Here is a 26,740-nt window from a genome sequence, read left to right as displayed (position 1 = left end):
CGGCGGCTCTTGTGAGTTTTGTCAGATAATCAGTAAACTCTTCTCCTAGTATCGTGGCACTTTTGTGTGCATCTGAATGTCTGCGGAGTGGAGAGTGTGCTGTATGCATGCGCCTTCCCATCACAATCTCGTGCGGTGACAAATGGTGGTCCTTGCTTGGCTGATTTCTCAGCTGGAACAAGGCCAGAGGCAGGCAATGGACCCAGTTCTTTTTTATGGAAAAACACAATTTTGACAGCCTGCCTTTTAGGAGGCCGTTGATCTTCTCAACCATGCCATTGCTTTGCGGATGATAAATCGAGCATAGCTTATGTTTGATTCCTAACAAGGCTGTTACTTCCTTAAACAGCTTGTTAACAAAATGAGTGCCATTATCTGAGCGAATCACGTCGCAAATTCCACAGCGCGTGAATACTTCCCGCACTAAGAACCTTGCAGTGCATTTGGCATCAGGTCGCGCACACTGCCCTTCTTCAACCCATCTGGAGAATGGACAGACAACCACTATCATATACCGTGCCCCATTACACCTTTCCCCCATATCTGCATAATCAATACGCAGCTCTCTGAAGGGCCCTACTGGTTTGGGTATTGTTCCTCGTAGTGTCCTCAGTGTCATCCCTGAATTGTATATTTGACATATCGTGCATTCCATTGCTAGTTTTGATATATGTTCCTGGAGGCCGTGTACAAACCAATCCTCTTGTATCTCTGCTGCTATATGTTGCTTAGCATTGTGGGCTAGGAAGTGTAGTTGCTGGAATGCTATTTCTAGGAGTTTGAGGGGCATTACCACCTTTCCTGTATTATTCTGGCGTCACAAAAGATCTGTTGCTGATTGACTACAACCTCTCTTTTCCCACAGCCCTTTTTCCTCCTCACTTGCTCCTTCCTGTAACTCTAGTATTTATGACACGGGCATGGTGTTGTATCCATCTGGAAGCTACTCCACTATCTGTTGGTGCACTAAGTACTCACCTGTTATTTCTTTTACTAAATAGGACGCTTCCTTGGCTGCAGCGTCTGCTGCAGCGTTTCCCAAAGAGATAACGTCCGTGTTGGACGTATGGGCTTGGCACTTCACTATTGCTACCATAGTGGGTTCTTTCAACGCCTCAATGAGTTCTTTCAGGAGCTCAGCATGTTGGACTGGTGACCCATCTGCTCTGTGGAACCCTCTCCGTCCCCATCTAGCCAACCCACCTTGTACGGTAGTAGTCATGTATGCTGAATCTGTGTAAATAGTCACTGTACATCCTTTCGTTGCACGTAATGCTCCAATGAGGGCTATAAGCTCAGCTGCTTGGGCTGAATAATGGGAGGGCAGGCGATGCTGTACTATCACTTCGTACTCACCTTCTTCCAATCTCACAACTGCCACACCCACATGCTTTTCCCCTGTGTCAGTGTCGATTGATGCTGACCCATCTATGAAGTAAACCTCTCCTTCATTTAGGGCATTTTCACTTACCACCGGGCCTTCCCCCTCCTCTCCTTTGTAAGTGGCACAGTCGTGTTCCTGCATGTCTTCCAATGTGCATGGCTCTGTAATGAATGTTGCTGGGTTTACTGTTTTGCATCTAACTATGTGTATGTTTACACTGGACAGTATTATTTCATAAGCAGTTGCTCTTTGTGTCGTCAGTGTGCTTTTTGATCTTTCTAATATAGCAAATAGGGAGCGTTTCACAAATAGTGTCACAGAGCATCCCATCACTATTGTTGCACTTTTTTCAATGGCGAACGCTGCGGCTGCGAGAGATTGCTTGCAAGCGAAGTGTCCTTGGATCACTGCGTCTAATGTGCCACTGTAGTAAGCAAGTGGCTTGTGTCCCAGGGATGTTTTTTGTGTCAGCACTGCTGTCCTGAGGATCCCCTTGCAGTGGGAGAACAGGTAAAACTTGCGTTCATAATCTGGGTTTGCGAGTACTGGTGCGCTTGAAATCAATTCCTTGAGTGAGGTAAATGAGTCACTCATTTCTGCTGACCTTTGGATTTCTCCGTTCTCCCGCTGAGCCTCTTTGAGTGCCTGCAGTAGTGGTCTTGTGTAGTCTGCATAATCTAATATCCATGCTCGACAGTAGTTACACATACCTAGAAATGTTTGCATGTCCTTCACTGTGCTTGGTCTCTTCACTGCTGTAATGGCATCTACTCTGTCTGGTATTATCTTTTTGCCATCTTTTGATTTTAGCTGCCCCAAGTACAACACTTCTGGTTGGCAGTACTGTATTTTCCCTCTGTCGACGTGGTATCCCTTGTGGGCCAATAGTGTCAAAAGAGTGACAGACTCTTTTCTGCATTCTTCCTCATTCTGTGCGCAGATGAGCAAATCATCTACGTATTGAATTATCATGCTCTCAGCTTTCATGTTTCCTAACTCTTCATGGAGGATGCGGTTGAATATACTGGGGCTCTCACAGTACCCCTGGGGTAACCTACAATGTTCATACCTCTTTCCCCCCAGTGTAAAGGCTGTTAAATACCTACACTCTTCTGCCAATGGGATGGAGAAGGCAGCATTTTTCAAATCAACCACTGTAAAATGTGAGGCATTCTTGGGGATGCTGCACAATATCGATGCAGGATTAGGGACCAAAGGGAACTCTTTTTGAATGACGTCATTGAGTGGGCGTAGGTTTTGGATCGTCCTCCATGCCCCACCTTTTGCTTTTTTAATTGGATAGATACAAGTATTACATGGCGAATTTGAGGGCACTGTTATTCCTTGGGCCAGTAATGCACTGATTATTTCTTTTATCCCTTCTTCTGCTTCTCGGGACAGGGGGTACTGTTTTACCCTGGGCAAAATGGCCCCAGATTTAAGTTTTATTTTGACTGGGGTGACTCCATGCAATAATCCCACATCATGGGGGCCTGCAGTCCACAGATTACTGGGCACTAATTTCATATCATCATCAAAGAAGGAAGGCGGTGCGGTGCCCCACCACTGCCATCAGCTGTACTGGCACCTGTCTCTCTTGTATCATGATGTCACAGGGTATTGCTATTTCCATTATTATCTCACTGTCACTTTCAGAGTCTGAGAAAAGATCTTTGTCTGACAGATCCCGCAATGCAATGTCGGCATTGATGCACAACATTGTGCGCCATTCGCAGCCGTGTATATCCATTGCAATTACGGCTATTCTCTTGGCTGAGATTTGAACTGCATGTAAATCTAGGGACATCACTGTGCCTGGCACAATCTCTGGGCGTGCTATGGGTCGGAAAATGAATTCTGCTGGCACTCGTCATTCTAGCTTTTCAGCTCAGGTACTACTCGTGCCAATGTTTTCAATCCTTGAATGAACATATCGGGATCCACCGGTATGCCACACACTTCTGGTGCTGTTGCTCGTGCATGCACTACCAGCATAACGCGCAAAGGACAGATCCCTGGGGTGGAGCAAACTATCCCTCTCTCCGTGAAGAAGATAGTCATATTAAGCTTGCTGAGAAGGTCCCTTCCGAGCAAGTTAATCAGGGACTGTTCATAGTATAATAGGGGTGCTCTCACTGTCTTACCCCCCACAGTGACGTCTAAATCTTCTGTATAAGGAACTTTGACAACAACCCCAGAGAACCCGTGCGTCTCCAATTTACGATTAGATAACGGAAACCATCCTTCATGTAAACATGAATTTTCAGCTCCTGAGTCCACCATAAATATGAACTGTTTATTCCCTATCTGCGCCCCTATCAATGGTTCCTCTGCTGCATTGTAGGTCGTAGATAGAACAGGACATGCAAGTGCTCCCTGTGGGCTGTCCAATGCTGAATGTCTCATGTTCCCCCCTTTACTGAAGACATTCCCTGATACCACCGCCACTCCGCCATATGGGGCAGGTGCACCGTTAGCAGTCGTGGCGAAGGGGTTACCTTGTGTGTATTGCATGTGGTCACGGTTTTGTGGATGCTGCTGTACATTGTGAGGGTGTTCTCTTCGCTGTTCTACATACCCCCGCTCTGGCTGCCCTTGTTGTCCTCCCATGGGTAATCCATAGGGGCTCCCCGGGTGAGGATGACCACATTGTTCGATATCTTGATACACATTGTTTGGTCTACTTCTGCATTCTAATAAGAAATGTCCCCACCTCCCACAATTCGAACAGTTCCCCTGTCCCCCCCTTGGACCTTGTCCTCCATACCCTCCATTTCCCCCGTACCCTTGACCACCCCCTCTGCGGCCCCTGTACCCACCTCGTCCTCTGCGGGGGGCCCACTCTTACCACTGCGGACCTCTGTATTGCTCCTGTCCATTCCACTGTGGCTGCCCGTTGCCTGCCCAATTTGCTGCCATCCTCCCTTGTATTGCTACCAACCCCTCCTCCTCATCCCCCTCCCTGTCGTGGGGGAGCGCCGCCACAGCTGCAGCGATCTTTACGAGTTTCGTTTGTACTAACTTGGCCTCATCTGCTAACCTTTTTTGAACAATCTCTTTCTCCCTTTCCTTTATTCTTTTGCAGTGGTGTACTATTATGCTTTTTATTTCTGGCCACCCTTTTGCTTCGATCCCTGCTATTTTGTCGAGTGCTTTTTGCACCTCTTTTGGAAGCCCTCTCTTTACTATGAAGTAAAATAAGGATGTTGACTGATACCAGGGTGTGCCCGTTTCGGCTCTCCACATCTCACGCACCCGGAAAATTTAATCCATAGCATCCTCCCCATCATTCATTGTGCACTACATTACTGATTGTAAATCTGGTGTGTCTGGAAATGTTTCTCTTAATGCATCCCATACGCTCGCGCGCACTGTGTTAAAAGATGCTCCATCATGGTGATCACAATCCAGTGTCACTCCCAGGAAGCCAGCCGTTGCCCGCACTCTATCTGCTTGGTCACCCACTGCCGATACTAGTAGACTTTTGACATCTCCTACTGCTAATGGCACTCCTGCAGTGTGCTTTTCGAGTGCATATATCCACTTACTTGCCCCACTTACTTGCCCCTCCCGATAGCGGGGGCAATGATTTTAACAAATTGGCTTTGTCCATCTGAGCCTAAGGTATATAATTTGGTCCCACCTCCCCTCTGTATCAATGGGAGTTGTAGTCTGCCCTTTGTCGTTTTGCCAGTACTCACCTTCAATCCTTTCCTTCCTAACCGTGCCATTCTTCCCATTCTATTCCTTAACCTTCCTGTCCATTCCTCTTCCATTGTTCTTCTCAGAGATGTTCCTTCTCCTCTACCGGACCCTCCTCCCATTGCCACACTCAATCTCCCACTTTCCTGTTCATCATCCTCAATATCGCACCTCAATTCTTCCATGCCCCCGGTAGCCATTCCCTCATCACCTGTATTTTCATCCATCTCCTGTGGCCCCAGTTCTATTATTCGAGTTGGCTCTTCCTGAATTCTGAACAGTATTTCCCCTTTCTTCCATCCCTCTTCAGATGACTTGTCAAGTGCCTGTGCCCTAGGTGTTTGCTCACTTCTAACTACACTGGTTCCATTCTGCTCACATATATTTCTTATTCTAGATAACTCATCTCTTGCCATAGAGAGCCTGGAATCTAGGTCTTCTGTAAATTTTTCTATATCTACTGCAGGTGTGCTTACCTGTCCGCACTGTCTGCGGCACTCATATGGTGATGGTGCAGTTGGTCGTGGGGTGGCTGTAGCTGTTGCAGTGGGTACATATGTGGGGTCACTATAAACATCTGCTGGCACTGGTTTGTTTAGGAGGGGGTACAATTGTGTTACCTCAATCGATCCCTCTGTTCCTACCTCTTCCTTTCCAACTTCAGGTATGAGTAACGGACTATCAACTGTGGAGGGCAGGTTAGACACCGACTCCTTCCTTCTGAGGGGAGGCACTTCCTCAAATAACCCCCACAAGTCTAGTATTTCTCTTCTATTATGAAATTGTTTTCCTTTGTACTTCATGAATATGCATGTGGCTACCATATCTAGGACACTCTTATCAAACGATCCCCCTTCTGGCCATACTTGGGATTGTCCTTCTCCCTTCAGTTCTGTGACCCACTGATTGTGGTATTTTTTTTATACAATCAGCATAACTAGGTAGATTTTTTCAGATGTGGGCCAGGGGTGTTTCCGCCCCATATTGTATTTTCAGCTCTTTTTTTTTATCTTCTTGTACTAGTTGTAACTAACGCTGTGTAGTATAAGTGTGTGCGTGGCTTCTATCTTAGACAATTCTTGGGCATATGCAAAAGGAACACTTGCTCACACAATTACTACCTTCAGATCAAAAACATTTGCTTACAATATTATTACCTTTAGATCTTACCGGGTCACACTTACGATGACCATACCATAGAGCTATACAATGTCATCAATTCAACATCATTTCTTTGCAATTCATTAAAACATTGTTAACTTAACATATGCAACATGGGACAGACACTTAACAGGCTTTTGACATACACCACTTAACATTTACCCCTCCCTTTTCTCCTTGCACTGTGCTTCTCTCCCTGGTAAGGTCCTCTTTCCCTAGATCATCAATTGTCCCTACACCTTTTAAACCTTTTATCTTTTGCTCAACACTAAGATACCCTGACTAGAGTGGAAAGAGAAAGAAAAAGAAAGTAGCAGTTTCTAGCGTATACACTGTGTCTCCCTATTATCAGACACTTTTATTTTATTCTCCACTTTTTGACTTATTCCCAGTACTAGTTGAGATAGCACTACGCGGCGCCGCCTTCTACCCCCTTGCAGAGCTAGGTTCCCGTCTCTTATCTTCTCTTATTTCACCTTTGTTGTTCTAATGGCCATATGCAGAGAAAGTAAAGTCAATAAAAATAGCATTGATGGTTAAAAGTATCCCTCTAAATGACCTTGTGTACCCTGACTTCCTTCCTCTTTACCCTTTACAATCACTTGCACTTAATACTCACGTGCCCGTCTTGAATCGTGATTCTCCGGACTGGGTTCGTCCAGTTGGCGCTGCCACACACTCAATGGCCACCACCCGGCTCCGGCGAGCGGTACTCAAAGGGTTTTTTTGGAGCGGGATCCTGTACCCTTTATTTTATTCTGTGCGCACGTCTAAGCGTACCAGTTGCCGTAGGCGGGCAGCTCTCTTGAGCGGGCGCACCGTGCGTCTCCACTGCCGCCCGGAATTTCTCGCGTCAGAGGGGACGATAAAGAAATTAAAAAATGTAATCACGCTTTCGGGTCACCACTGAAGGCAAGCATCCCAAAAGGCATTACCCTCCCCGCAATGAGAGGCAGTAACGGACACACCCCAAAAGGGAATGAGGCCAAGACCAAGTGTGGGTAAATGTGAAAGGTTCTTTATCTAAACAAATAGGGCATGCAAAGGACTCTGCAAGCTCCGAGAGCACTCTGTCTGACAATAGTAAAGTCAAAATTTTGTCATAAAAAAACCTACACACTATAGGGGGCACATAGTCTTGGGGATTGGGTGGCGTCGACTAACTATAGGTGCAGTAGTGACGAGCAGCTCCATGATTGGTGGACATCACCGTGGCGCCAACGTGGGGCGGGTAGGTCAGCTGGGCTCATCGGGGTGGGGCTGCCAGGCCAGGCGCGGTCAGTGTTCGTTGATGGACGATTTGCCCTGACATTCTGCCCTTGTGGCCACACACACATTCATCCGTTTAGATAATTCCGCCTGTCCTCTAAATCCTGCAATATGTTACTCTAAGGGTTAATAGATCACAGGAGGAATACATATGATGGGAAGCTTTACCAATACATCAAAACACTGTTACTTCTGACCTGTTGACCGGGTGTCATAAACCTGGGTGTCTGGTCTGAGGGCATGAGGTGAGCTGCACTGTCATTCTGGTCTCGTTAGATGTAGTGAAGAATTACTTTATGATGTGTTAGTACAGGGTTGAATATCTGCTCTCCAAGGCCCATTAACTTGGGGTGAACCGGAGTACCACTAGATCAGCGAGGGTATACCTCTGGCCCTTTTGGGGCGGTGGGGTTTTAGGACCGGGTTGTAAATAATTCATTTGGCCGACCATGGCAGTCTCGGACATGGAGGGAGGCGAATACTTGAAGCAGGTCCAGCTGAATGGGGGGAGGTGAGACTGTGTTGCTCGCACACCAGCTTGTCCTGGCGTGCCTTGGTGGCAGGGGAGGGGAGATGGCCTTGGGTGTATGTGTGTGAGCAATTCTCGATGCTTGGGCTGCACACTATGTAAAACAAGGAAATGATTAATAAAGTTAGTGATATTAAAGCGATCACACATTTCTACTATCTATACATGTGTGTATTATTTTATATTTGTCTACAATAATTTGGTAGAGTCTCATACATCACTAAACATCGGACAACTATATTTTAGCAATTTCACACGGTAGTAGCTGAATAACACATGAGGTAGCATTAGGTTTGGTGGTATACTCAGGAGCATAGAAGCAATACATTCAGAGGCGACAATACATTTTCATTCTGGCTTGTACATTTAACGTGTCCCTCTGTGAAACACACACAGGCTTGCAGTAATACTTTTTCTGCCTTCCTTTGTACTTTGTAGCATTCGTTAGTTAGCACTAGGTGGTCTGTACCAATTTCTTTTCATTAAGTCGTCTAGGCACATGGTATCGTGTATGAGCTGAGGCCATGCTTACTTTGCTGAGACTTATGAACTTTCATCCCATCCCCAAAACATAGCTGTGTGCGATTAACATAATAACCCTTATGAATCGTTAGGCTTTGGGGGGTTGCTAAACATCGATAGGGGTTCATGTGAGGAGGGTGTTGGCACCATATGGTTTATATGTTAGGGGTTAGATGCGGGGTCGAGGCCTGTTCTATTAGGATGGTTTTCTGTTATTTTCCTGACTTGAACCGCGAGTCAGGTCACTTCGGGGACAGTGATGTACTGCGGAAGGTAAATGATACAGTGTTTGTTCTGATACTTGTTCGTGTCTGGTTGCTCGTGAGAACGGGCCTTCAGCAGATCTGCCATGGTGTGGAGGCACCGGGGAAGGGCATGGCCCTCTGCGAGTGGGGGCCGAGCTGCAGCATTCGCAGGCAGGCTGTCTCGTTGGGGTTCGGGTTGCTAGCATCTAAAATGGACTCCTGAGGCTTACAAAATGGTGTCCATGGTATGTTACAGTACAACACGATCAGTCCTGTGTGTCGATCAGTACTCACCCCGTCACCTGGACCCTGGTGACAGGGGGGGCCCCTGACGAGCCACGAACCGCACGTACGTGGGCATGTCGGGGAGGGGGGTGTTCTGGACCTGTCCTCCCATACACTGAGCAGGCAAGGGAGCAGTGAGGCCTACATTAGGAGACACATCTTCTTCCTCTAACTCATCAATAACAGACACATTATCATACTCAATACTTTCCACATTTGTTGGAGAGTCAGGTATTTCAGACCCACTCCCCAGACATTGGTTCTTTAACAACTTTTCAATCAATTCAGACTTTTTGCCTTTGGCAGAGAGGTTCCTTTTTCTACACAGATTTTTTTAAATAATCCGCAGTGGAGGAGGGTAAGGAGGGTCTCCTGACTGTAGCTTTCCATATCAGACATGATTAATATTGCTTTTTAGTGATGTTAGCCTTGTGGTTAGTTGATCCAAGGTAATAGCAACATTCAAAGTGTAATTACTATACTTGATCTTCACCGCTGTACACCAGTGTTAGGCAAAATTATATGCAGTACCCTTTGGGAACACCACACACAATTAAGACTACAAGTGACAGTACAAATTCACCTTTGGTACAAGCCTCTACTACACAGTAAAGTGGTAGTGATGGCTGAGCAGCCAGAGTTATCTCAGGAGTAAGTGAGCAGTATCAAGTAGTTACACAAAGGACAGCAATTACTATGATTAAAACAAACATTGACTCAAGGTTTCTGAGTTAAAGAATATACATTTCTTTACACATCAGTTGTATAACATTTCACTAAAGTAAAGCGGTCTAAAAATCACACTCTTAATACACCACACAACTCCCAATATGTTCCAGACAAGTTGAGCTCACAAAATGAAGTGGTAGCAAAATGGCACTCCAGAAATTTAAAAGGTAGGGAAAGACAAAGTTAGGCAGAAATTGAGCAGCACCAACAGGTAAGTAAGCAGGGCAATCTAAAAAGAGGAACTCCAATGATAAGACCAAACAAAAGAGGCTTAGGGCTAAAGTCAATAGGACAAAAGTCTTTTGCTCCAGATCACACGGTTCAGGGGAGTTTGCGGTTAAGTCTTTGCCAAGAACGAAGTTGGTCAGCAGAAAAGTTAGTTTAAAGAGAAGAGAAGGACAAGCCCTCGGATTGGCGAAAGATTTCAAGCCCCTTGACAGCGGCCGGAAGAAACGAACAACTGGATTTGCACAGAACCTTTAAATGGAGATGAAGCTGTAGCTGAGGCGGACGTTCCTGGTAGTTCCTGCAGGTTCACGGTTCCTGAAGCGACTGTCGGACTGACACGAAGTAGGAAGACTGGAGGGTCCTGCACTACACAGGGAAGAAACCAGCAACAGAGCAAAACAACAAATAAAAGGTGCGCTCCTTAAAACCCCAGCAGGGTCCGACCTTCCTAGCTATCCGGCCAGAGGAGGGAGTCCTGGCTTGCAGTTTGGGCAAACTGGTTGGTCCCACCAGCTCAGAGGAAGAAGATTCCTGGAGGATCTTCTCTGTCGTTGGATTCAGACCTGCAGCAGGGCTTCACCGGGCGGTTCAGTCGTTGTAGGGGTCCTCTTCTGTCAGCTCCTCTTCGGTTCTTTCATTCCAGTGGCGACTCTGCCTTTCCAATCCCAGAGACCTGTTTTTTATGCAGTTTTCCCCCATTCACACAGCCTGGCTGTCAGTCACACAGCAGGGTGGCTGTCCTGGCCGGATAGTCACCTAGCCAATCAAACAGGAGTGCGACTTGGGCACCAGGGAACCCATAGCAGGGGCCCTAAGACCCCTCCCTCACATACTGTCTACCCAGACTTTCAGGCGCCTTAAGGAGGGCTTCTGTGCAGAAGCCTGCGAAAAGACAGTAGACAAAGGGACCAAACCTGGTTTGGCGCGCAGAGTAAAACACGAGAAAGACTTTTACAAAAAGAAATGGCGAATAAACCCAGCCGTATAAAAACGTATATGGTCAAGCGAATTTAAGTTGTTTGAGGCTACCAAGATAGCCTAAAACAAGACCATGGTTATTTAAGATAACCGCGGTATAGAAAATAGGGTAGTTACCACTGCCACCAGCCAAGTCTTGATGAAAAGGGAGTGAAACAATGCTCCAAGAGAAAGACAAAAAAGGATAAGAATGAACCCTTTCCAATACTCCATGTAAGATGGGGTGTACTGGGTCTGTGGTTTAAAGTGACTAAACAAAGTTAATGGTAACTTTACATGTTTCTGGGAGTCAGTAGTCAGTCCCAGAAAAATTGAGTCAGTGGAAGTTTAAAAGACAACCCTGTGTCACTGCAATGAAGGTGCTGTGGAACACATTTTATAAAGATGATGCCTATGGAGTAGGTGAGGCTCCTTAGCCCAAGATCACACAAATAGGAAAAATACACACAGCAAAACACATGTAAGAGTGGCTCATAGTCTTACCAGGTGAAAAAAATAAATCCTATAAATCCAGCAAAGCTGCTGAGGGACTCAGTAGGTAAGGGAAATTAGCTATTCTGGAAAATTCTCCCTAACACTATTTAAGGGAAATTAGCTATTCTGGAAAATTCTCCCTAACACTATTTTACATTAAAAAATGTTCACCTTCACTCTCGGGCTAAACATTATCCCGGGCCTGGCTTCTGATGACTTTGCACGCCGGGACTGTGTGAGAAATAGCTCTGCAAACGATTGAATGAGCCTTGGGACTCTTATGAAGCTCTGAAACGCTTAGCTTGGAAAACAAACTTCTTCAGGAGAGATGCGTGTTACGCACAAGCTCATAGCAAGGTCTTTTACTCTGAGGCCTTCGCTGCAATGCTTCCTCTCTCAATTCAAATGCGCAGAAAGTCTCTAGCTGAGTGCACGCGCACAATTGGTAGGATTACCGATTTGCATCCACACGCCTATTAGTAAAGTTACACGCGCACAACGCTCTTGTTAAAGACAGCATGTACTTTGGATTCAATCCTTCTTCTTTTAACAGTTTAACTAGGAACCTGTCACAAGATTGCCAACAGCTCAGAACACGACAAATATTAACATCAGATTTGTGGTCTAAATAAAGTTTTAACATTTTACCAATCTTTTAATTGTTTCCAAAACGTATCTTAGTCTTCCTGCTCAAGTCCCAGGATTTCTTTTGTAAACTGGTCACACTGGAACTGGCCTTGGGTTGCTTTCTGTGGTTACATTTTCAGGAGCTCAAACTGCTGTGACCTGTTCTGGGCACAAGTTGAAAGAAAGGCAGTTTAGAATCCTTAGCATATTCCAAACTACTTCAAAGGAACCAACCACCCAATCAACACTGAGTGTCATTATCTCCATCTTGCACTGGGATCCCTCTAGTCTCCTACACAGAATGTTAAGGATTTGTACTTGCAAAATTATACCTATTCCTCAACAGCAGACTCAATGAGAAACACACCCCTTGAGTGTCACCCCAGCCTTAAGCACCCTGACCCTCTTTCTTTCCAATAGGTCATGGGAGACCCTGATAGTAATCCCTCTCCCCCTAATGCCCTGTACCAGGACTGTTTTTTCAGGCTTGAGGCAATTAAATCACCTAGCCAATTTAGGGGATTGTACATCCTCGACACCTTCCCATGACCTCTCTTCGGGACCATACCCCCTTCCAATCTACTAAATACTGTAGTTTTCTGCACATCACTCTAGAATACAAAATTGCATGCGCTTCATATTCATTCTCATCACCTGAAAACACCGGACCAGGCATCCCCTGCCACCTTGTTTCTTTCCTACATGCTTTTAAAAGACTTACATGGAAAGTGGGATGCACCTTTAAACCTTCCAGCAATTTCAACCTAACTGAAACAGGTGAGAGGACTTGTTCAATTTCAAATGGCCTGTTGTGATGAGGACTAAACTTGTTCTTCCCTTTTAAAGTGATGCTCTTATTTGATAACCATTCCAACTCTCCCATCCGATATTCAGGTGCTAATCTGCGCCTCTGGTCAGCAAACCTTTTATAAATTAACATAATCCTTTTTAAACGCAGTACCACACTTTGTAAGTTCTGACCCACAGCCTAGATACTACTTTCTACGCCAAGAACTTCAACCTCTTCCAAAACCAACCTTCTCAAAAATCTCGGATGAAACCCCTGATTCACAACAAATGGAGACATGGAAGTGGATTCCTTAGCTGTGTTGTTATAACAGAATTCCGCTAATCACAGCAATCCCTGCCAACCTGACCTGACCCCAGGTAACACTGTAAGTATATCTCAAGTTCTTGATTCATCCTCTCCGTCTGACCATTAGCCTCTGGGTGGTAGCTAGTAGTTACATTTATCTCAATGTTTAACTCCTTCCCTTGCAGAAAGCCTGCCAAAACCTAGAGACAAATTGAGTTCCTCAGTTCAAAATCACCTGATTTAGCAACCCGTGAAGTTTTACTGCATTCTGCAAAAGAGCTTGTGCCAAAAAAGTAGTGGTTGGGGCCCCCTTGATTGGAATAAAATGACCGGCCTTCGAAAAAATGTCCACAACTACCAATATGGTAGAACAACCCTTATCCGGAGGAATCTCCATGATATAATCCAAGGAAACAGTATGTCAAGGACGAGGAGGAAGGGGCAAGGGGACAAGCAAACTGGCTGGTTTCTGATGTTCTGACTTTGCTCTGGCACAAAAATTCACATGTTCTGACGTAATTCTTGGTGTCTTCCCGCATACCATTCCACCAAAATTCGCTCCTTAGCAACTCTATTGTCTTCCTATATTCTGGATGTCCAATTAGTGGAGACTCATGACAAAATCTCTAGGCCTCTTCGCGCAAATCCTCGAACGGCACATACAATCTTGCATCTACGTAAGGCAGTCACTCCTTGATCTGTTGTACCGGGTCACGCTTCTCCCATTCTTGAAGCTGCTCTGCCGACATCTGTTGTCGAATTCACTTGCAAAAATCTTTAATCTTCAGCACCTCCCCTATAACAAAATTCTTTTCAGCTAACAATGGCATAGGCCTACCAGAATTATTCCTGAAACTTCCAGGAAAATACCTAGAAAATGCATCTGCCTTCCCATTCTGTTGTCCTGGTTTAAACATGATTGCAAAATCATATTCTGCAAAAAACAGAGACCAAGGCAGTTGTCGAGGCGGCATGATCTTCTTCGCAGAGTGTAAAAAGGTTACATTTATGTGGTATGTCAGAACAGTCACCCGATGTCTGGCTCTCAAAAGAACTGTCTCCACACTTCAAACGCCATTTTGATAGCCAAAAGTTCTCTGTCCAAAATGGTGCAATTGTTCTCTGCGTTAGAAATTGTTTTAGAAAAGAATGCTACTGAATGAAGTTTCTCCATCTTCCAATGTCGTTGAGACAGGCCACGTCTGCGGCATCTGCAAAAAAAAGGTTGCTGTATATCCAGATGAAGCAAAATTTGGTGCAGTGATGAACTTCTCTTTCAGGAGACAAAAAGCCTTCTCCGCCTCATTACTCCACTGGAATTTCACTCCTTTTGAATGGATTGTGTCCTCCCATGTATTAATCAGTTTATGATATTTGTATCCCAGCTCTGCTGCTTTGGAACATTTTTTCACCAGAGGGCGCTGTGCTCGAAGCCGCGGAGTCGTAGTTCCTCGAGGACCACCGTCGAGCGTTGACGTCATCAGCTGTATAAAGGGCTCGAGTAGCTCCTGTTACCTCAGTTCTGTTTTTCCGACACAACTGCTTCGTGTTACGAACGGCGCATCAGATTTATCTTCTTCATCTACTCCCACCACACCCAAGACAGGGTTAAAAACATTTCTAAAGTGTGGTAGGAAAATGTCGATAACCGACCCCCATCGGATTTGCCCCCATCGGAATTGCATCAGCCCAGACCATCGGGTTGACGAGTGCGGTTCCTGTCAGGCCATGTCCAATAAGGCTCTTAGGGAACGTAGAGGTAAGCTGGCGGTGGGGGAGGCATCATACAAGTCTTCTAAAAGACAAAAGGATAAGGATGAATCCAGTCGAAAATCTTGTCATGAGTCAAGAAGGTCGAGATCGAAGAGTCGCTCGGGAAAATAGTCCTAGTCTTTGACTAAAAAGTCAAAGAAGTGATGTCACAGATCTTCTTCCTCCTCTGAGAGGAAAGTATCTTACCCATCAAAGCACGATTCCCCAAGAAAATGGGAGGCCTTCAAGGCTTCGATGCTAACATTTTCGAGAATGCGGGCCAGACCCCCTTGAAGTTACCGCATGGTGATCATACCTCTACCCACTCTAAAAGTGACAGAGAAAAATCAAAATCCAAACACGCAAGGGTTGAAAAGGAGTCGAGAGTGTCTTTGCGCGGAAAGTTCCCCGACGCCTCGCACTAAATAAAATCTCAACATCGAAGTCGAAGGCAAAACTCGTCTCGACACAATAGATGAAAATGATGTCGACACCTTTGGCTGTATCGAAGCTGTCTTCGACAGCATCGAAGCCTCCTTCGACATCATCAAAGCCAGCGTCTTCTTTATCGACGCCTTCAACGCCTTTATCGAGGCCTTCTTTAATTCCAAGACCTAAGTCGACGCCATTACCCAAACCTAGGCCAATTACAACTTCTTTACCAGAAGAGGCCTTCTATCCTCAACCTAGACAGGAATTTTTTAGATCAATGTCATCTATTTTTGAGGAACACTCCTCTGAAAAGGATGTAACTTCAGCTGGGGTTAGGTTTGGAGCTAGAGAGGTCCCTGAAGAACTAGTGGACCCAAACTCTAAAATGACAGATCTTTATGACTGTCTCCAAAACGCCAGTGGCGTAGATACTTCACCTGAAGTGGATTTTGAAAGGCAGACCCTACAGATCATGCTGATCCTAGTTATAGGAACCTTATGGGAAGAGTCATTGACTTTATGGGGTCGAAGGCAGCTTCCCCATAGTTTGATCAGTATGACATGACGGACATCTTGAGTGAAGGTCCTTTAAAAGATCCTGTTCTGCCATTTCATAAGGCACTACAAAAAAGGGTGATGTCAAATTGGAATACTCCTGATACCATTTCAGCAGTAAATAAAAACTTGTACCAAAATATAGGCCATCCTTATCGGATCCTGAATATTTATCCAAACATCTAAACATCTAGCTGCAACCTCCACTAGGCAATCAGCTTACCCATCTACACCACCAGACAGGGATGATAAAAAAGTTGATGCTTGGGCCAGAAAAGTGTTTTCCTCGGGTAGCATGGCCCTTAAATCGACCAATGTCACTTGCAGATTAGCAAGATTTACTTTTACCCCGTGGGACTGCATGTCATCAGCGGCTGAATGCATCCCGCAAGGTGAGGAACGTGATGGTTTCCTGGCTATAGTTAAAGACGGTAAAGAGGCTATGGAGGAATGCCTTCAGTCAGGATTGGACACTGCTGTTAGTGTAAGCAGGTCCAGGGCATCTAGCATGGCCCTACGCAGGTTTGCATGTCTAAGGAAATCTGGTTTTGCACCTAATGTGCAATCTAGATTACTTAATATGCCCTTTGATGGCTTGAGGTTGTTTGGCAGCAAGGCAGATGAGAGCTTGGAGAAGCTGCAGACCTCAAAAGCGGCAGCAAAATCACTTAGTGCCGCTACAAGACAGCCTCAACAACACTCTTATGCAGGCTCATCTTCCTGGAACAGTCACCCCTTTCGTTTGTATTCCAACTTTGGAAGAGGGAGGGGGCAGGCCAGTCAGAGAGGCCAACAGAGAAAACCCTTTCGTAGCGGAAAAGGGAGAGATGCTAGATCAGCCCAAGGAGCGACCACTACCTCCTCAGCCACTGCTCTAGCCGCTGCAAAGCCACTTTGAGGTCTCCACCCACAAGACCCCGGCGGGAGGCAGAATCACTTGGTATCTGGACAAATGGCGGGGCATTACATCAGATGACTGGGCACTAGAGATAGTGACCCATGGTTATTGCCTTCCTTTTCATCAAAGACCTCAAGATCATCCACCGGGAGCCAACTCTGTAAAAATTCCAGATCCGCTCCTTGTGCAGGAGATTTTAACCTTGCTAGAGAAAGATGCAATAGAACATGTACCTGTATGTCATGATCTCTGCTTCCAAAAGGTCAGGGTTTTCCCAACTCCCTTGGAAGCAGATCCATAACCCAGGTTCCGAGTGCCAACCAGTCCCAATTGGGACCTTTTGGACCCAGTCCTGGCGCCAGTGGCACCAGGCTCATAAATATGCCCAGTCCCAGCGCTGGAAGCGCCGGGCTCATAATGCTTGGGTGGACTTACCTTCAGCAGACCATGCTGCTTACTTGCCTGCCAGTTGAGCCTCTGATCCTCTTCTGTTTGGAACTACTTTTCCTGTTGGGTGGGGCTGGAGCCACTCCCTAGATTCAGAACACTGGAACTCTTCTGGAAGGCAGGAACTCTTTTCTTACCAGGAACTCTTTTCTTACTTAGGCGTCGCTGTGGAAGGAGACACCTAAGCACTACAGGAGGCTATTTAAACCACACCCGGTGGATGAATCTTGCTTTGCGTTATTCTGCAACCTCTGCAGCAGAACGCTCATCGTGTCTTCTGCATCCGGTCCTGGGCCTAAGGAAAAAGGCTTACCATCCTGAATCCAGTCTTCAGCAACACCTATAAAGACAAGAAAGAACAGGTTAGCATTCTGGCATCTGAAAGGCAAAGGCTTACCATCCTGAATCCAGTCTTCAGCAACACCTATAAAGACAAGAAAGAACAGGTTAGCATTCCGGCATCTGAAAGACAAAAGTTTACCAACTCTTCGCACGCTCCGGAGGCCTTCGGCGCTGCATCCCGCATCTGAAAGACAAAACAAGGTGCGTTTAAAGACATTGGGGAACTTTAATACTCACGTGCCATTACTCCTTTCCACATCTAATCCAGTGGGTATTCCGGCACCCTGCAGCCGCTCCGAACTCGTACCTGCAAAATAAAAGACAGTTAGAGCGCATAGTGAAGCAGGCAACAAGCGCTTACTTACGTGCTTCCAGGCGCTTCTATTCATCACACGGGCTCCATCTTCAACTCACTTCAGCCCGTCATCCGCCATCGCCGGAACCCTGCAAAACAAGAGACATCATTACTAAAGACTTTAAAGACATTTGAATGACTCGAAACTTACCGTTCGTGCAGTAAACGACGGACAGCAGTCCTCTGAAGTGAAGAGGCCTGCGCTACCTATCCAGTGAAGAAACTGGTTACAGCACCCTGCCCCGAGGCAGATGGAGAGCTCGGCATTCACTTACCTAAGGTGAGAGCGTTAACCTTTGGGGGTCTACAGGAGAGGAGAAGAGGAAAGAGATAGGGACACCCCAATAACCCCAGTTCATTAACCCCATATTTTCTATCTGCAGACATCTTACTCTACACGTCAGGCATACAGTGCACAGAGGTCCAGCCCAAAGAGCCAACCGGGTGCTACACATCACCTTTGAAGATACGGTAGTCGCCCAGTCAAGACCGGCGCCTCTGCGAGAATCAGGTGAGCGTTACAGAACGCAAAGACTACCGCAAAACTCTCGCCCAGGCGCTATGGAAACCTCGGATACTGACCCCCTAGCCCGGTTACTTGGGGAACTAAGGGCAGAAGTGCATGCAGCTCGTCAGGAAACGAATGCTCTAAGAAGGGAACTAATTATTTCCAAGGAGAGAACAGACAATCTTGCTAGACAAGTGCTACAGTCACAAGCCGGACAGACCCTGTTACCCGCATCAGGGGCAAATCTTCCTTCAACATCCTCTATGAATCCAGTGCAGATCAACCTACCTGGGAATGTACCTCTGGCTCCGCCCGAACGATTTTCTGGTGACCCAAAGAGGTTTGCAGTATTTATCAATCAGTGCCGGTTGCACTTCTTATGCCGGCCAGCAGCCTTTCCAACTGATCAAGCAAAAGTAGCTTTTGTACTTTCGTACCTTAGTGGCAATGCGGCAGACTGGTCGATCCCTCTAGTTAATCAAGATGATCCGGTTCTCCATGATTTTCAAGCCTTTCAGCTTAGTATGGAAAAACTGTTCGCAAGACATTCACAGGGGCAGGCCTTGGACAATGAGCTTCTTTCGTTGCGACAGGGTAATCAAGACCTTTTGGCTTATATTGCATCTTTCAATAGACTAATAGTGGAAACTCAATAGCCTGAGAACCTTCACCTTCGACAATACCTGGATCAATACCTGGCAAATGGGTTTATTCGTCCTTCCAAGTCCCCTGCTTCTTCAGCTTTGTTCTTCGTTCCAAAAAAGGAAAGAGACCTTAGAACTTGTATCAATTATCGCTCCCTGAACCAGATCACCGTTAAGAATAGATATCCGTTACCTTTGATCCCTGAACTCCTGGACCAAGTCAGAAAAGCATGCATATATACAAAGCTGGATCTTAGAGGAGCTTACCACTTGGTACGAGTAAAAGAGGGCGATGAATGGAAGACGGCCTTCCGCAACAAGTATGGGCTATTTGAATATCAGGTCATGCCCTTCGGACTTTGCAATGCCCCGGCCGCCTTTCAATATTTTATGAACGATGTCCTCAGAGAGCTCATAGATGTATGTGTTGTTGTTTACATTGACGACATCCTCGTTTATTCTTCATCGGAATCTGAACATAGGAAACACGTGAAAATGGTCCTCGAAAGATTGCGTCAACACAAACTTTTCGCTAAGTTGGAAAAATGTGTTTTCAACGTGACTGCAGTTGAATTCTTGGGATTCATATTATCACCTGGCGGAGTGCGTATGGATTCAAAGAAGGTCGATGCAGTTCTCAAATGGCCATCACCATCCTCCGTAAAAGGTGTGCAAAGCATGTTAGGCTTCGCTAACTTTTACCGCAGGTTTATCCCCGAATTCTCTCGAATAGTCCAGCCCATCACTGCCTTGTTAAAGAAAAACAAACGTTTTGAATGGTCTACCGAGGCGGAACAAGCTTTCCAGGATTTGAAGACTAAATTTATCTCTGCACCAATCTTAAAACACCCTCGCCCCGAACTCCCCTACATCGTGGAAACTGATGCTTCAAGCCTTGCCATGGGGGCAGTTCTATCACAAAAGGACCCGGTAACCAATCAGTTGCATCCCGTGGCATTTTGGTCCCGCAAATTCTCGCCTCCTGAAATCAATTACACGATTACTGACAAGGAACTTCTGGCTATCAAGTCTGCCTTTAAGGCTTGGCGGCATTATCTGCTGGGGGCCCGACACACCGTTACTGTGATTACGGATCACCGAAACCTGCAATATTTGAAGACCGCAAAAGCCCAATCCTCTAGACAACTCCGTTGGGCATTATTCTTTGCCGAGTTTGACTTCATAATTACCTATCGACCTGGTACAAAGAACGGTAAAGCCGATGCCCTTTCTCGGATGGGAGTGGAAGAACACTTGGTCAACCCTAAACCTGTACCAATCATTCCCGAACAAAGAATTCTGGGTGTAATCGCCACAGAATCCATAGAGGAAGTTAAGGATAAAGCCAGGCAACTTGTAACTCCAGCAGACATACAGAATTGGCATCTGCAGGGAAAGGACTTTGCAGTAAAGGACAACTTATTGTATTTCCAAGAACGATTATACCTACCCAGCACGGATTTACAGAAAAAAGTAATCTCTTGTTATCACGACTCTTTAATGGAAGGTCATCCCGGTATAGCCAAGACCTCAGAAAAGATCAAGCGCTACTTCTGGTGGCCGTCTTGGAAAAAAGATATCAGAGACTTTATAATGTCCTGTGGAGTATGCGCCCAAAACAAGAGTCAAAAGGAAAGACCAGCAGGCCTCTTACGCCCTATTGACATCCCACCTCGCCCTTGGCATACGCTTTCTATGGACTTCATCACCGATCTACCTCCATGCTCCGGATACAATACGATTCTAGTAATCGTGGACTTATTCTCCAAGATGGCGCATTTCATTCCGCTCAAAGGCTTGCCAACAGCAGCAACTCTGGCCCGAGAATTTCTCGAAAACATCGTCCGACTGCACGGTTTTCCTTCGGTTCTAATTTCGGATCGAGGTAGTCAATTTATTTCTCATTTTTGGCGAAGTTGCTGTCGGTCGGCTCAAATTGATGTGAGACTATCGACCAGTCACCGCCCTCAGACCGACGGACAAACCGAGAGGACCAATCAAACTCTGGAACAGTATTTACGCTGCATGCTGCAACAAACTGAAAAAACTTGGAAAGATATCCTTTGGATAGCCGAGTATGCCTACAATAACTCTGTCCATTCGGGAACTGGGAAAACCCCGTTTTTTCTTTTGTACGGCAGTCACCCTCGAACCTCGGAGTTGGATCCCCTCCAAGATCTTGAAACACCAGCAGTAGACTACCTGCATTCTACAATCACCCAAGCCTTTAAGGAAGCTGTTTCTCACCTTCAAAGGGCTAAAGAACAATACAAGAAAGGAGCAGATCAACATCGGAAGGAAGCCCCTCACTATCAAGTAGGGGATCAAGTCTGGTTATCCACCAAATATCTATCTCTAAAAGGGCCACGCACATTCAACCCAAGATACCTTGGTCCCTATTCCATCACTACCATAGTAAACCCAGTAGCGGTCAAGTTGGACTTGCCCCCGCACATGAAGATACATCCGGTCTTCCACGTCTCTCTATTAAAACCTGTGCAGCCTCAAACCCGACTAACCAAATCTCCAAAACCTATCCTAGTGGATGGAGAACTCGAGTTTGAAGTCAAAAGCATTCTGGACTCCAAGATCTCCAAATCTAAACTATTGTACCTAATTGACTGGAAAGGCTACGGCCCCCAAGAGAGATCCTGGGAACCTGCTGAATATGTCCACGCTCCTCGCCTAATCAAAAGATTTCACCGAACATTTCCTGACAAGCCAAAACCCCCGGAGAAGCCCGGTTTGGGAGGGGCCTTGAGGGGGGGTACTGTCATGATCTCTGCTTCCAAAAGGTCAGGGTTTTCCCAACTCCCTTGGAAGCAGATCCATAACCCAGGTTCCGAGTGCCAACCAGTCCCAATTGGGACCTTTTGGACCCAGTCCTGGCGCCAGTGGCACCAGGCTCATAAATATGCCCAGTCCCAGCGCTGGAAGCGCCGGGCTCATAATGCTTGGGTGGACTTACCTTCAGCAGACCATGCTGCTTACTTGCCTGCCAGTTGAGCCTCTGATCCTCTTCTGTTTGGAACTACTTTTCCTGTTGGGTGGGGCTGGAGCCACTCCCTAGATTCAGAACACTGGAACTCTTCTGGAAGGCAGGAACTCTTTTCTTACCAGGAACTCTTTTCTTACTTAGGCGTGGCTGTGGAAGGAGACACCTAAGCACTACAGGAGGCTATTTAAACCACACCCGGTGGATGAATCTTGCTTTGCGTTATTCTGCAACCTCTGCAGCAGAACGCTCATCGTGTCTTCTGCATCCGGTCCTGGGCCTAAGGAAAAAGGCTTACCATCCTGAATCCAGTCTTCAGCAACACCTATAAAGACAAGAAAGAACAGGTTAGCATTCTGGCATCTGAAAGGCAAAGGCTTACCATCCTGAATCCAGTCTTCAGCAACACCTATAAAGACAAGAAAGAACAGGTTAGCATTCCGGCATCTGAAAGACAAAAGTTTACCAACTCTTCGCACGCTCCGGAGGCCTTCGGCGCTGCATCCCGCATCTGAAAGACAAAACAAGGTGCGTTTAAAGACATTGGGGAACTTTAATACTCACGTGCCATTACTCCTTTCCACATCTAATCCAGTGGGTATTCCGGCACCCTGCAGCCGCTCTGAACTCGTACCTGCAAAATAAAAGACAGTTAGAGCGCATAGTGAAGCAGGCAACAAGCGCTTACTTACGTGCTTCCAGGCGCTTCTATTCATCACACGGGCTCCATCTTCAACTCACTTCAGCCCGTCATCCGCCATCGCCGGAACCCTGCAAAACAAGAGACATCATTACTAAAGACTTTAAAGACATTTGAATGACTCGAAACTTACCGTTCGTGCAGTAAACGACGGACAGCAGTCCTCTGAAGTGAAGAGGCCTGCGCTACCTATCCAGTGAAGAAACTGGTTACAGCACCCTGCCCCGAGGCAGATGGAGAGCTCGGCATTCACTTACCTAAGGTGAGAGCGTTAACCTTTGGGGGTCTACAGTAGAGGAGAAGAGGAAAGAGATAGGGACACCCCAATAACCCCAGTTCATTAACCCCATATTTTCTATCTGCAGACATCTTACTCTACACGTCAGGCATACAGTGCACAGAGGTCCAGCCCAAAGAGCCAACCGGGTGCTACACATCACCTTTGAAGATATGGTAGTCGCCCAGTCAAGACCGGCGCCTCTGCGAGAATCAGGTGAGCGTTACAGAACGCAAAGACTACCGCAAAACTCTCGCCCAGGCGCTATGGAAACCTCGGATACTGACCCCCTAGCCCGGTTACTTGGGGAACTAAGGGCAGAAGTGCATGCAGCTCGTCAGGAAACGAATGCTCTAAGAAGGGAACTAATTATTTCCAAGGAGAGAACAGACAATCTTGCTAGACAAGTGCTACAGTCACAAGCCGGACAGACCCTGTTACCCGCATCAGGGGCAAATCTTCCTTCAACATCCTATATGAATCCAGTGCAGATCAACCTACCTGGGAATGTACCTCTGGCTCCGCCCGAACGATTTTCTGGTGACCCAAAGAGGTTTGCAGTATTTATCAATCAGTGCCGGTTGCACTTCTTATGCCGGCCAGCAGCCTTTCCAACTGATCAAGCAAAAGTAGCTTTTGTACTTTCGTACCTTAGTGGCAATGCGGCAGACTGGTCGATCCCTCTAGTTAATCAAGATGATCCGGTTCTCCATGATTTTCAAGCCTTTCAGCTTAGTATGGAAAAACTGTTCGCAAGACATTCACAGGGGCAGGCCTTGGACAATGAGCTTCTTTCGTTGCGACAGGGTAATCAAGACCTTTTGGCTTATATTGCATCTTTCAATAGACTAATAGTGGAAACTCAATAGCCTGAGAACCTTCACCTTCGACAATACCTGGATCAATACCTGGCAAATGGGTTTATTTGTCCTTCCAAGTCCCCTGCTTCTTCAGCTTTGTTCTTCGTTCCAAAAAAGGAAGGAGACCTTAGAACTTGTATCAATTATCGCTCCCTGAACCAGATCACCGTTAAGAATAGATATCCATTACCTTTGATCCCTGAACTCCTGGACCAAGTCAGAAAAGCATGCATATATACAAAGCTGGATCTTAGAGGAGCTTACCACTTGGTACGAGTAAAAGAGGGCGATGAATGGAAGACGGCCTTCCGCACCAAGTATGGGCTATTTGAATATCAGGTCATGCCCTTCGGACTTTGCAATGCCCCGGCCGCCTTTCAATATTTTATGAACGATGTCCTCAGAGAGCTCATAGATGTATGTGTTGTTGTTTACATTGACGACATCCTCGTTTATTCTTCATCGGAATCTGAACATAGGAAACACGTGAAAATGGTCCTCGAAAGATTGCGTCAACACAAACTTTTCGCTAAGTTGGAAAAATGTGTTTTCAACGTGACTGCAGTTGAATTCTTGGGATTCATATTATCACCTGGCGGAGTGCGTATGGATTCAAAGAAGGTCGATGCAGTTCTCAAATGGCCATCACCATCCTCCGTAAAAGGTGTGCAAAGCATGTTAGGCTTCGCTAACTTTTACCGCAGGTTTATCCCCGAATTCTCTCGAATAGTCCAGCCCATCACTGCCTTGTTAAAGAAAAACAAACGTTTTGAATGGTCTACCGAGGCGGAACAAGCTTTCCAGGATTTGAAGACTAAATTTATCTCTGCACCAATCTTAAAACACCCTCGCCCCGAACTCCCCTACATCGTGGAAACTGATGCTTCAAGCCTTGCCATGGGGGCAGTTCTATCACAAAAGGACCCGGTAACCAATCAGTTGCATCCCGTGGCATTTTGGTCCCGCAAATTCTCGCCTCCTGAAATCAATTACACGATTACTGACAAGGAACTTCTGGCTATCAAGTCTGCCTTTAAGGCTTGGCGGCATTATCTGCTGGGGGCCCGACACACCGTTACTGTGATTACGGATCACCGAAACCTGCAATATTTGAAGACCGCAAAAGCCCAATCCTCTAGACAACTCCGTTGGGCATTATTCTTTGCCGAGTTTGACTTCATAATTACCTATCGATGTTATGTATGGGCACTCGTTCCTCGCTAAACCACGGGCTCGTTTCCCTTTAAGGAAGGCTAAACCTGGTACCTGGAAATTGGCATGGCAACGCTGGCGTCCACTCTACTCCTCCCTCGGACCACGTCGAGTAGTGCGCCGGTTTGTCACGTGAATTGCTTCCTTATTAGCGCCTCCTCCTACTGGTTCGGTGCTTCTGATCACAGATTAGTGGCGTTTGGAATTCTGTTTACCCATATCTGGTTCTTGTTCTCCCCGTTCCTGTCCTTGTTACCCTGTTCTTTCCTCCACAGTGATTGATCCCCTTGGCTCCTCCTGAACGGTTCCATGGAGACCCCAAAACATTCAGGACCTTCCTGAATCAGTGTAGACTGCACTTTCTTTGTCGTCCTGCCTCTTTTCCTGATGCAACTACCAAGGCAGCGTTTCTGTTGTCCCATTTAGGGGGCACTGCTGCCGCCTGGGCGAATCCACTGTTGGAAGAAGGGAGTCATCTTCTATATAATTGTGACGCATTAATAGATGCCATGAGTCGCGTCTTTGACACACGTTATGCGACACAAGCTACTGACTTAGAACTGCTCAATCTGCAACAAGGAGGTCTCTCTCTGCTAGCCTACGTGGCCAAATTTAACCAGTTGGTGGCAGAGACCGGTTGGCCTGAAGAAAAGAAGGCCTCCCTCTTCTATAAGGGCTTGTCTGATTCCTTGAAGGACACACTAGCAACTGTCCCAGTGATACCCAAGACATTCCCCGAACTTTTGGATTTGGTTCTTCAGATCGATTCCAGACAGGCAGCGAGGAAGGGAGAGAAAAGAACAGCTCCCCCGGTTTCTCTTGCTGTTCCTGTTCCTGCTTCGGGATCCTCTGAACCTATGCAAATAGGGGCTCTGAGAAGTCCTTTAACAGCAGAAATCAGGGAACACCGTAAAAAGAACGGTCTATGTTTTTATTGTGGAGCTTCCGATCACTTGCTCAGGGATTGCTCCAAAAGACCTACCAAAAAACAGGGAAACGCCAAAACCCGGTGACTGAAGGGATCCAGACGCCGGGTATTTCATCTACAGATCCTTCTTTGTGTAGCCCTTATTGTCTGAACGTGTCACTCATGGCCTCCGGTATTGAGAGAAAGCAGGTTAGCATGGTATTGGACTCTGGAGCCACAGGGAATTACGTGGATGCCTCCCATGCGAGGGCATTGGGTCTCCCGATTGTCCTTAAACCATGTCCGGAAATGGTGAATGCTGTGGACGGTTCTTCTCTGGTGTCTGGGCTAGTGACAGAACGCACTATTGACTTGGTAATGACCACGGATTGTGGGCATCAGGAAAGTATATCCTTTGATCTTATTGCCGCCCCACAGTTCAGATTTATATTAGGTCTGCCCTGGTTCAGACTGCATAACCCATCAGTGGACTGGTATTCAGGGGACGTGTGTTTTCTCTCTGATTACTGTGATACTCATTGTCTAAAAACCCCTGCCATGGTTAATCCAGGCCGCGTTCTCTCTGAACTAGCTGGTACCGTAGGGGCAGTTATCAATACTACGCTT

Source organism: Ambystoma mexicanum, chromosome 11 (genome assembly GCF_040938575.1).
Source record: "Ambystoma mexicanum isolate Mex_15411 chromosome 11, UKY_AmexF1_1, whole genome shotgun sequence".
In the NCBI taxonomy this organism is placed as follows: Eukaryota; Metazoa; Chordata; class Amphibia; order Caudata; family Ambystomatidae; genus Ambystoma; species Ambystoma mexicanum.
This window is presented reverse-complemented; position numbering follows the sequence as displayed.